Source organism: Bombyx mandarina, chromosome 23 (genome assembly GCF_030267445.1).
Source record: "Bombyx mandarina strain Sakado chromosome 23, ASM3026744v2".
Classification (NCBI taxonomy): domain Eukaryota; kingdom Metazoa; phylum Arthropoda; class Insecta; order Lepidoptera; family Bombycidae; genus Bombyx; species Bombyx mandarina.
Genome location: NC_143229.1, coordinates 12,291,564 through 12,303,916, shown reverse-complemented (window position 1 = coordinate 12,303,916; position 12,353 = coordinate 12,291,564). Strand labels below are relative to the sequence as shown.

At 34.8% G+C, this 12,353-nt stretch overlaps 1 long non-coding RNA gene across 1 annotated transcript; it reads right to left on the bottom strand.

Annotated features, from left to right (window-relative positions):
- Nucleotides 1–5,985: 5,985 nt before the first annotated feature.
- Nucleotides 5,986–8,530, bottom strand: LOC149500190 (uncharacterized). Its single transcript, XR_016325196.1, has 3 exons — nt 8,174–8,530; nt 7,597–7,717; nt 5,986–7,505 (listed from the first exon to the last, which is right to left on the bottom strand). It is a non-coding gene; the product is annotated as an uncharacterized LOC149500190 (long non-coding RNA).
- Nucleotides 8,531–12,353: the final 3,823 nt, after the last annotated feature.

Sequence of the window (12,353 nt, the reverse complement as noted above, 5' to 3'; positions counted from 1 at the left end):
CCGATTATTAAAACTTTTAGTAAACTAAACAAATTAGGATCATGTATTAAGTATCAGTGACAATCGATTGATGTAGCTATGCTATAAGTTTAAATATTGTGATAATCAGGCAGTTATAAAGACTTCCAAAATGACGACAATCATGTCTTGTACTAAACTGAAATAAAAAAAAATTATTACACATCATAGTGCATCATAACTACATACTAGCATTGAAGCTATGTGTGTCGGAAAGCGTTCTTGTGTGTTTTTTTTGTATTGCCCTTGTAGGCAGTGGAACGTAATGATGGTGAGTGGTTACCGTCGCCCATGGACGTCAGCAATGCTAGGGACAGATTCAAGCCGCTGCCTACCGTTAACTGCTCTCCACAAGCCTCGTTTGAAGAAGGACACGTCATATCGCTTAAGAACCAATGTTTTTATTTTATTTTATTTTTTATTGCATATATGGGTGGACGAGCTCACAGTCCACCTGATGTTAAGTGGTTACTGGAACCCATAGACATCTACAACGTAAATGCGCCACCCACCTTGAGATATAAGTTCTAAGGTCTCAGTATAGTTACAACGGCTGCCCCGCCCTTCAAACCGAAACGCATTACTGCTTCACGACAGAAATAGGCGGGGCGGTGGTACCTACCCGCGCGGACTCACAAGAGGTCCTACCACCAGTTAAACTGTTGTTGCTAAACTCGATTTTGCCGGTAACTAATGAAACAAATTGCACCAGGTCATCACAGGACAGGACAGGACACAGGTCGTCGTGGCCTAACGGATAAGACGTCCGGTGCATTCGTGTTGAAGCGATGCACCGGTGTTCGAATCCCGCAGGCGGGTACCAATTTTTCTAATGAAATACGTACTCAACAAATGTTCACGATTGACTTCCACGGTGAAGGAATAACATCGTGTAATAAAAATGAAACCCGCAAAATTATAATTTGCGTAATTACTGGTGGTAGGACCTCTTGTGAGTCCGCACGGGTAGGTACCACCGCCCCGCCTATTTCTGCCGTGAAGCAGTAATGCGTTTCGGTTTGAAGGGTGGGGCAGCCGTTGTGACTATACTGAGACCTTAGAACTATATCTCAAGGTGTGTGGCGCATTTACGTTGTAGATGTCTATGGGCTCCAGTAACCACTTAACATCAGGTGGGCTGTGAGCTCGTCCACACAGCTAAGCAATAAAAAAAAAAAAAAAAAAAAAGTTATGGTTAAAACCTTTCCGCTATTAGATACTGTTTGAATAATTTAGACATTTCGAAAATTATTCCGCTTACGTTGTGCTACGTTACATTTACGTTCCGTTTTTATCGTCGTGATCCGATTTTCAATATGCTTGTCGCGTATTATGACCGACAATGGGGTAAACGTGACCTCTGTGAGGAAATCGTTGTTACATATTGAGCGTTGGATGCTGGATAATCTGTTTTTGATGCGATCGGGCGCTTTATAAGATGAATCGGGTATTTCGAGATTATCATGATTTTATCTTCGTTTAAGAGAAGACCGGGCTATGATCTGATTTGATCGCAGTTTAAGTGTAACCGATAAGGCAGCTCATATCATAACTATTGTAAGTATGTATGTAAAAGATTTTAAATCGTCTTGTCTGTTTTAAGACATCCGATCGACACCTTAACTGCGGTTAATAAAATCATAAACCTTCGATCGGTGCGGCGGCGGGTCGAAATGCATTGTCAACGATATTTCCATCAGTGCATGGCAGATATCAGCGCACGGCAGATTTTTCTGGACGCATCAGTACTAGGGCAGATTTTAATGCTATATCTTTGTGATACTGTATACAATTTATAGTATATAGTTGTCGGTATTGAACTCTTACAAACACCTGAAATAATCTGTCCGCATCAGCAAAAGGGACATAGTTTTCTTACGAACCAGCTGGAAGTACCACGGCCAGCCGATACGGGCCTTTTCCTCAGTGAAGTTGTTAAATACGTACCAAAGCTAAAATCACTAGCATAAAAAGATTTTATAAATTTTTAGATCGGCGTTTTTTTTACCTTTCAACTCTTTGTAACTACAAATCTCACTCGCATTGACCTTATTACTTTCAAATTAATGAAACAATATCACATGTACCAAAATCGAAACTTCTAGTATTTATTTTTGGTAATTTCTAGTTATGATTGAGTATTCTGTGAGCCAAACACCCTCGTATCTATTTCTGCCGCGAAGCATTTCTATCTAATGGTTTCATTAACAGCTCAATTAAGATGTCACCTGTGATGTCACCTGCAATATTCCAAATATGATTTACCTATCCGACCCGGACGACGGGAAAACGCAAAGCCGCCATCGCCCCATACATATCTTGTCAAATCCCTTGGATGCGCTCTCGGTGCTTTTAGGCCCCTCAAGCACCGGTCACGGCGAACGTAATGACTCATAGGCCACGTACACGGCCTATTTTAAACTTGCAATCGACGCGCAGATGACTCGCGTATACGCGCAGATCCAGCAATACAGACGCTCGGAGTCGCGTCAATATTCTGGCAGTACCTATAAAATTAATTACTTATTAAAGTAACTGAACGATTATTTATTTTGGTTATAACACATATAAAGCGCTTCACAGGCGCGTTTATATCGAGTTTTAGTGACGCGTGCTTGAATCTATACAAACGCAAAAATCGGCATGTGCGGCGCAGACAACGAGCGTTCCTGAAATACACGTCGTCTGCGCGTTTTAAAAATGCCGTGTGCTAGGGGCCATAGACAGCCTACTGAGTTTATCGCCGAATCTTTCCAGGGGTTGCAATTCCGATCCGGTGGTAGATTCTGCGAAGCACTGCTCTGGCTAGGGCTAGAGTTAGCGAACTCTCTCAGGTTGAACCCGTGAGCTCACCTATTCGGGCCTAACTAGAATAGCCCTCTAGGCTATGAGCCAATAAGAATATTACACAGAGAAGGTAACCTTTATATTAGGGTTCGACCAATTGTGGGTGGCCAGTCCAAAAATAGTAGAAGCTTAATTTTAATACAGGGTCGGCGGTCTCGATCACAACTGATTCCGCTCAAATTGGGGATACCATCTGCGTTCCGGTTCTCGACGTTTTCTGATTAGTTTTTAAGCCTACCGTTATTGTAAACTTAAAAGGAGATGGGCAGGCTTTACTGATTTGAATGTTAGGGTGTGGTGTCACTTTGGGCTTCAAATTAAATTTATTACTAAATTATCTTTTCTAAGTTGCACATGAGGATCGTTCTCCATCTACCACTACGTCTTACTAACCTTATCTCGATCAAAGATGACGAGTTGGTATCACTAGTGTTACCTTATTTTGAGATTCTACTGGAGGTCTTGGTCTAGGTCTTGGCGAGGTTCTTATTGCAAACAAGGTTGGATTAATGAGAATTGACGACATAATAAGATAGGTGATGAGGGAATTGAAATACTTTGGCAGAAAATCGGCACCACTTCGCAAACAGAGCCTAATATTTTTTACGTATAACAAAATCCGAAATTCTAGATTGACTCATTTAAATGTGAAGATTTTCTTTATCGCTAGTTGGATAGCAAAGCTTATTGACTACCTAGTGTCAGGTATGGATATCGAAACTTATATACATCATAGGGTTAATATCACCACCTACCTTCAAATATAAGGTCGATATTTCAATTTCATTGCTTAACGACTGAACCAATTTTCAGACCAGAATGCTTGATACAAGGAGCAGGATGTGAACATCTGAGTATAAAAGATCTAATATAAGCTATACTCAAACCACAAATCGCTCAAATTGACACTGCACTATGATCGGCCCTTAGAATCAATGACACGTGATATTTTCTGAACTAAAACTATACGACGGTAATTCTATTGATGGCTTTATCCTGTCGATAATCCCAGTGTATCCCGGGGGATTCCATGTTCTAGTCCCCTCGATAAATTGAAAGGAAAATAACCTAATTGGGATAATTAATATTCACTGCTATTACGAACTTCGAATATTAATAATGCTTCATGAAAATTAAATTAAGCCAAACGTTTTGTAATATAGATAGAACTCATCTCATTTTGTTAGTGTAATTAGGAATTTTGTGTTTTTTTTTAATGGAACAAAATTGTACGTAATCAACTCATAGAGATGTTAGGAGTTAATTTAAAAACTTATCGCAGTATTTATTTCGTATAACGCAGTGTGATACCTCTTCAATTACCGTATCACGATTGGAATGTTTTTTTTTATTACTTAAATAGGTGGAAGTGCTCACAGCACAATAGTGACGTTGTCCTGTCCTAAATCCGATTATTTAATACTTTATTTACGAAAAAATATTTAAAAAGAGCCTTTTTAATGGATCTAATTGTGTATAACATTATATTTGTTAAGATTTGGGTCATAGATAATACAAAATAATATTTAGGTACAAGGGCGGGATGATAAGTAACTAGCGTAACAATAAAATACTTAACTTTTCGTGATACAATTTATTTTATTTTTCGACATAGTCTCCGTGAGCCTCTACGAACTTATACCATCTTCGTTCTAAAGCAGTAATGCCTTCCATAAAAATATATCTTTCGAGGCCTGCAAAATGCTCCTCTACAGCGGCTATGACTTCATTATTTGTGGCAAATTTCTGGCCGCCCAAAAAAGTTTTGAGCTTAGGGAATAAGTGGAAGTCTGATGGCGCTAGATCAGGCGAATAAGGTGGGTGGGGCAGTAAATCATACTTCAATTTGTTGATTTTTGCCATAGCTTTCACACATGTGTGAACCCTGGCGTTGTTTTGGCGGAAGATGATTTTTTTTTCGCCAAACCTGGTCGTTTTTGCTGAATACACTGATTAAAATTGTCTAGAAGATTAGCATAGTATTCTCCATTAATCCTTTGACCTTTAGGAAGGTAATCTATCATCAAGATCCCATCTGCATCCCAAAAGACGGCAGCCATCACTTTTCCAGCCGACTTTACAACCATGGCTTCTTTGGAGCCGGGCATCGCGATCGCGTCCACTGTTTTGATTGAATTTTTGATTCTGGCGTGTAATAATGAACCCCTGTTTCATCTGTTGTTATAAATCGAGGTAAAAATTGGCTTTATTACTCTGAAACGGTCCAGACATTCTTCTGAGTTTTGCACCCGAATCCTTTTTTGATCGTGCGTAACCAATCGCGGCACCCAACGGGCCGATGACTTTTCCATATTTAATTCCTCACTTAGGATATGATGTACCCGTTCTTTTGAGATACCTGTAGTGTCAGCTGTTTCAGATAACTTCAATCGTCAGTCTGTTAAAACTATATCATGTTCTTTCACGACCATTTCCGGAGTCGTGACGCTTTTTGGACGTCCGGGGCGGGCTTCATCATGGACACATGTACGACCGCGTTTAAACTCATCCACCCAGTTTTTTACTGTGGCATAAGTAGGAGCACATTCACCCAAAATATTTTTTAACTCGTCATAGATATCTTTCCCCTTCATATAAAGAAACTTTATCACCGCTCTTTGTTCAATTTTATCCATTTTGAAAACACTTGACGAAATATATTTTCAAATGACAAAACGTCAATAAAATTTTCACGCCATCAAATTCAAATTTAGAACACAGGTAGCCAGAGATAAGAATTTAAAAATGACATATATATTTTTTTATTTTAACTTTTTAAATAGTAGAGGCTAGTTACTTATCATCCCGCCCATAGATTATACACTTAATATATTAGAGATAGATGCGCAACTCTCATTTTTATTTTTGCTTTAGTTAAAGCCCGGTCCAGCAGGCGTCGCTACGGTCGATTATTAGTCTCCCTACCCCCCACCAGGTGGCTTTTTTAGTAATTTTAATATTTTTAATAACTCTCTTTATGAAAAAATCTTATCGTTTAGAATCGCTGAAATTCCCGGTAGTACTTATGAGTTATTAAGGAATGTTTGATTGTGTTCAGCATTCTAATCGATAAGATCTTTTCATACAGAGAGAAAACAGTTTTAAAATAAAAAGCTGTAATTCTCTGTAAGCTATTTAATTTCCCTATATTACAAACAATTTTCTGTTAAAAGATTGTATGAACGTACAATTGTATAAAATTTCGAATAACAATAACTCCTCTAGATTAATCCTACTAGCGTACTTATTAACATTAAATCGAAAGTTATCTAAAAGTTAATTAAGTCTAGATAATCAAATCATTCAATGTCAATTAAGTCATTTGTGCGAAATATAAACATGTCAGCTTTCCATTACAAACATAGTAGACAATTTGAATTAAATTTAATAAATTAGTTTCTTAACGATAGCAGTTCTTGCTTAAAGTTGATCGTGACAGATCATGACCTTGTATGAAAATATTACATCTATAAACACTACCTATGCTTCGTCATACAATAATTGTCATTTAAACTAGCATTGTAGAGATAATACACACACTAAAGTGAATACTAAATTATTCTTAGCATTCTTATAAACATTTAGAAATTTAAGAAACGATTAACCCACAATCATGTTCATAACATGTGACATTTTGTTCTGCACAAACGTTTTGTTACATGATTTGAAAAACAAACAAAAAAACCAAAAATGTTTAAAAAATGTAAAGATGATTTAAAGTACTCTTAAATATTGATAGTTTGTACTTAATGACGCTTATAGTAATCTTAGACATGATTACAATAGTTATACTTTTATTCCCTATCTAAATTATTTCTATTCTGACGTTTCTGATGCTTTAGCTTTGGTAATACTAGATGAAACAAACAGCAGATTGAAAGAAAATCATCTTAAAGTTAATTACATTCATTACAAACCATTAGTTTGCATTTTGTTACAAAAGAAACTGATGTTCATTACATGCAAATGAATTATAAACATACACATGCAAACATAAAATGTAAATTTATCTTTTAATCCAAATTAAATGTACATTAATATTACATCTAAATAATAGAAAGGGTTTCGAAAATTTTTATTGCACTCAACAGCAGACCAGCATGCAACCCGGCTCATGATAAGTGGTCACCAGTGCTTATAAACTTCAGCAGTGCCATAGGGGTTGCTGTCTATAAATTAAGTTTTAATAAATTATTAATATACTCAAGTCACAAGCATATTGATTTCACATAATGAAAATGTAAGAAACATAATCATGTTTGGGCATTTTCATTTATATCTGCTCATACAGAAAACACAACTTAGCAAATATATTCCACAGTTAATCTAAATAATTGCAAATAATGCTTTTGAAGACCATTGACTTTTGATCATTAATTAAAATCATCTTCTCGTAGAATTTACAAAAGGTTATTTACAAAAATTTATATCAGTATTTTCATATATTACTAACTTACTAATTACAGCTATTCAAACATAATACTATAACTATAAGAACTAAACAACCTATTTTAAAACAAAATTGGCATCAATTTAGTTCTTATGAACTATTTCAATTATTAATTTATAAATTATAAACATATTTAAAAAAAAATAAGATCCCTTGTGAGTTCACGTTCCTTGCTGAATCAGTTTCTCTTCTGAAACGGAGAAACAAAGTATCTTAAGTATGTAACAAATATTGAAAAAATACGACCAGGAAAAATTTTGTGTTAATGTAATCATACTTACAAATTAATATATTACATAACACGTTCTGGTTCAAATATAGTGCATCAATCTTTTCATGTTTCAGACATTTTAGTGCTCCTTATAATTTTTCCATAAAATTTTGTCATTATCAAACCTTTGTCTACAAAAATAAAAACATTATTTTATATTGGGTAGAAGGATGAACGTGGTCACAGGCCACTTGGTGTAACTTGGTTATCAAACACCAGGAAACAAAACGTGAATGCCATCATCTAACTTTGGATGTGAGATCAATTGTGCTGTATTTTATTTAAACAGGAAATCATGACTGATTGATCATTCCAAAAAACTAGTTCGGGCCCACTTGACAATAAGCATATAATACGCTGAGTTGCAAAACATAAATACTGCCACCCACTCGGGACAATTTTATTATCTGAGGTGTGTGTGTGATAGTACGAGACTTAATACCGACTGTTTTGATCAAAACTTAACATATATGATAGCTAGGCAGCAGAAATAGGAAGGACCATTAGTTGGTGCTAATTCATTTAATTATATTATGAATAATAATTCTGTTAGCAAATAATATACCGGAAAAATAGTGTAAACTCACCGTTATCAAGGCATCCGAAATAGCATTTCATTTTCGATCTTGAGGCATGCTGATTTTTAATAATAAACTTTCTGAAATGAAAAATAGTTACACTGGCTTACGAAACGCTAACGAAGAAAAAAGTATTGGAGCCAAGTTATGTCTAAAGAGAATTCAAAACAGAGTTTCTCAATGTCTAATCGTCTAATATTCTCACAAAGCTAAAAGTTGCTCTAAATTAATACTACAACGTAAAATAACTCAAAACAAAACAAAAAAAAAACGATTTAAAAAATTAAAGCGTTATGTACGACATTTTGAAAACTTTTTTTTTTTTTTGAGATTGTTTTATTGGCCCTGGAGTTTTGAAAACTTCAAAGCAGTGTTTCCACTTACGTTTTTTTTACCACATTTTACCCTAGTTTCTTTTGAATTTATCCCTAAAATTTCTTAAACAACTTTCATAAATCCTTTATATAGAAAGCATAAATAAAATACAGAAAATAAACCACAGCATATTATTTAATGTAGGTATATATAATCTAAACGCCCCCAGAAGATCATAGATCTATAGGATTAGAATTTTCAAGGAAGTCGACGCATTGCTTTTATATTCTTTTGCTGCACGCAACCTAACACTATTCGGTTCTAAAATTAAGCAATTGTTTGCTGGCATTCCCAACTTTCTATGAAGCAAGTCGTTCAGGGTTTCGTTAGAAAGCCTGTTTCTTTTGTCAGTTTTTACATTTGAGAACACTGAATAATCTTTCTACCTCAGTCTTTGAAGAAGGAACTGCTAGCAAAAGCGAAATGACAATTACAAGGTTTTCGTAAATGAAATTACCATGATAATCTTTCATGGTACATGAAGTACCTGTATATTACAATACAAGTAAGTTCTGGTGACATCAACGAAAATAGGTAAATAAAAATTTGGCGGATTATACTTATTGGGATTCTGGGGAATCCCTAAGAAAAAAGCAGTGGCTTAATCTATGATTTACTTTACTAGAGGGTTACTGTTGAATCAAACCTTCTTTATAGTTTTTATACACAACTCTGTTTTATTCTTTTACTTGTCAACTCGACTTAATGTCATTCTCTCCATAAAATAAAATGTTCATTGTTTTACTTTAATTATCGTTTATTTTAAAATTCACAACAGTTACTAGTATAGGCTTTGCTTTTTACCCCGAAATATCCTAAATCCTGGTATTTTTAAAATTGTCTTTATCATCCAAAATATCAGCTATTTTTCCCTAAAAAAGGGAGAATTCCCTAAAAGTGGAAGCACTGCTTCAAAGTACGCTAACATTTTTATTGAGTCAGAACTCGTATCTGCCATCTAGTGAGTTTATTAGTTCATTAAGGCCAAAACGTTTCAAAAATGACCTCGCCGGTTCCTAAAGATGACGCTAGTTGAATGTTCTTTTCCTTTGTATGGGAGTTGCACCCCCCTGATCCCGCCCTCATAGCTATATTAATTTTAAATGACAGATTAATTGTCAAATTTTGATGGTGTTTTTAAAATGTTATAATAGAACGGCATATTCGTCATGGCGAAATTAAAATTTTCGGACAAATAAAAAATGGTTTTTGAAAAGCGGAAAATACGTTATTTATATGATAATGGCAGAACGTTGAATAGACGATTTCTCATTGCGGAAAAGGGTCTTTGAATGGAGAGAAAAATATCCGACGTTCATTTTGTAAGAGTTCTTAGTTATTCAAATAGACCTCTTTTAGTCTTCCTTCACGAAATAATCATTTAAGACGAGACTTTTTTTTTATAATAATTTTAGATATTTTACTATTTAAAACATTTTAATTAGGGTTTCTTCTTTCATAAAACGACAAAGAAATTCCATGGGAATTAAAGAGAAACCAATAAAAATCACTCTTTGTGACTTTAAGAGTACTTAATTGGGAAATATAATGGCAGTTGTCGGGAATCAAAATACAATAGCAGATTAAAATAATACTAGAGGTCCCGTAGTAGTCAAAATTCAACTATAATTAATAGGAATTGTAAGTTTGTACACTATTATGATTGTATTTTATATTTCTATAATCACAAATTTCGCCAAGACTAGACTATAAAAAATATTAACAAAGACAAACAATATTTAATCTATTCTCAATTTGACAACAGACGTTAAGAACAAAAGTTTGATAATAAAAAGTATGCATGCGTGTGTGCGTCAAATACATGGTATGTAGTGTGTGTAATGTTTTCTTTATTGATTTAATGTATATTTTATGCATTATTTAAAAAATATATTAGCATGTGCACTTCTTCTCTATATTCTCTATAAGTGTGGAAAATTTCATGCTCCTTCGTCAGCGCAATTTTCGTAAAAAGGGATACAAAGTTTTTGCTTCACGTATTAATATATAGATAAAATAGATAAATAAAATAGATAGATAGATAAAATAGACTTGGTGGTGCAGTAGATAGCGATCTGACTGTTGCGTCGCGGGTCGTGGGTTCGATTCCCACATAGAGCAAACATTTGTGTGATGTTGTGGTTCGGTTTATTCACTCTTTGTCTGTGTATTAATTTTCTATATGTTGGAAGTTATGGATAGGTTAATCGTGAATATTGAAAAATACGATCAGCTTACATTCAATCAAGCATATAGGATATGCATTCTTTATTGAAAATAATTACGTTTTGAGAAACGTCCTTGCGCCCGAGAGAGTCGTCAATAACTAATGACCTTAAGGAAACAATATTTATTTTATAATGAAGCCTGTGCTTCTTTTCCCATGCACGGAATTTGTTTTTGTAAGTATGACCGTAGTGTTCGAGACATTCTAATGAAAACGCTGAGTTATGACTGCAATCCACTTCAAAGCCATTAGAGTCAATCGTTCTGGTTCTCATAGTAAACGGGATTCTAATTTGGGGCCGGAGGACTTCTTTCCGGTTTCCGGTTATTTAATTTTTTTTAATTCCATCTTAGAATGCTGTTTACATTTCTTTCTTGAATTCATTTTGTATTTACAGCTCTTCACACCATGAAAATCATTTCGAATTCAAATAAACTTCAATGAACCGGCTCAATTAAGCGAATCCATTGAATGGAATTGGATTTAGTTTTGAAAATGAGCGCGGCGGCTAGCCGAACGCACCCAATCAAATATGCAAATGTCGGTGATACCTAGTATAGTGTAGAATTTACGAGTTCAATTTTCGCTCAATATATTGTGAGCATTGATTTGAAAATAAGTGGAGACGTGAAATCAATTTATATCTATTGTTTTTTAGGAGTTTTAGTGTAAAAATAATGTTACGCCGGTAAGAGTAACGCCATCTATCGCCGAATAGCAGAAACGAATATCAAAGGAAATAGTAACATCGAGAAAGCTCGAGAAGTACAACGTCATCTATTGTCAGATAGCGGAAACATACTACTCGACTTAGCCAGAATGTTCTCGTTAAATCTAGGAATGTCGTATCGACTATAAAAGCGTTGCAGAGATGGCACGAAGTCTACTCGAAGCGAAACAGCAAACGGATCACCTAAAGCGAAGCGTAAGAAGTGAATTAAGAATTTTAAGTGTTCGTTGACTGTTCTAAGTGTTAATACGGTTTTAATTTGTACTTCGGTAGATTTAGTTATCCCGAACGCCAGCGTTTAACTATAACATAGAATTTAAACTTGTGATGTCGAATCAGGATCCGACAGGATCAATTGAAAATAATTTAAAGATATGACTATTATAGAGATGATTTGACGTTTCATTTATTGTGTGGAATTTATCAAATAAATATCATTTTAAACTATGAAATAAATCGAGTTAATTATCTCTCAAAATTAATGTACAAAATGAAAACGGTACTATTCTGTTAAATTCACTCTTACATTTTACATTTAGACTGAAGTGAATATTGTGTCAAGTAAAAAATGTTTACTTCAAGCGATTCTCCTGATAAAGATCTCCAATACTTTATTAATGGTTAGCGATCGCTTACTCGATTTATCTCGACGTGATAGACTTAACGAATACCCAGCCGAATCGATCTTAAGTGTTCATCGAAAAAATATACAGATTTGAAAGAAAAGAATGAAAAAACAAATACCTAAGAACTGCTTCATATCATCTTTGTTGTTGTAACGCTATGAATGTTAGAAAAACGCGTCTAAACTGATAAAGCCTTTGTTGTTTCTCTAGCCTATTAATCATTACTAATTC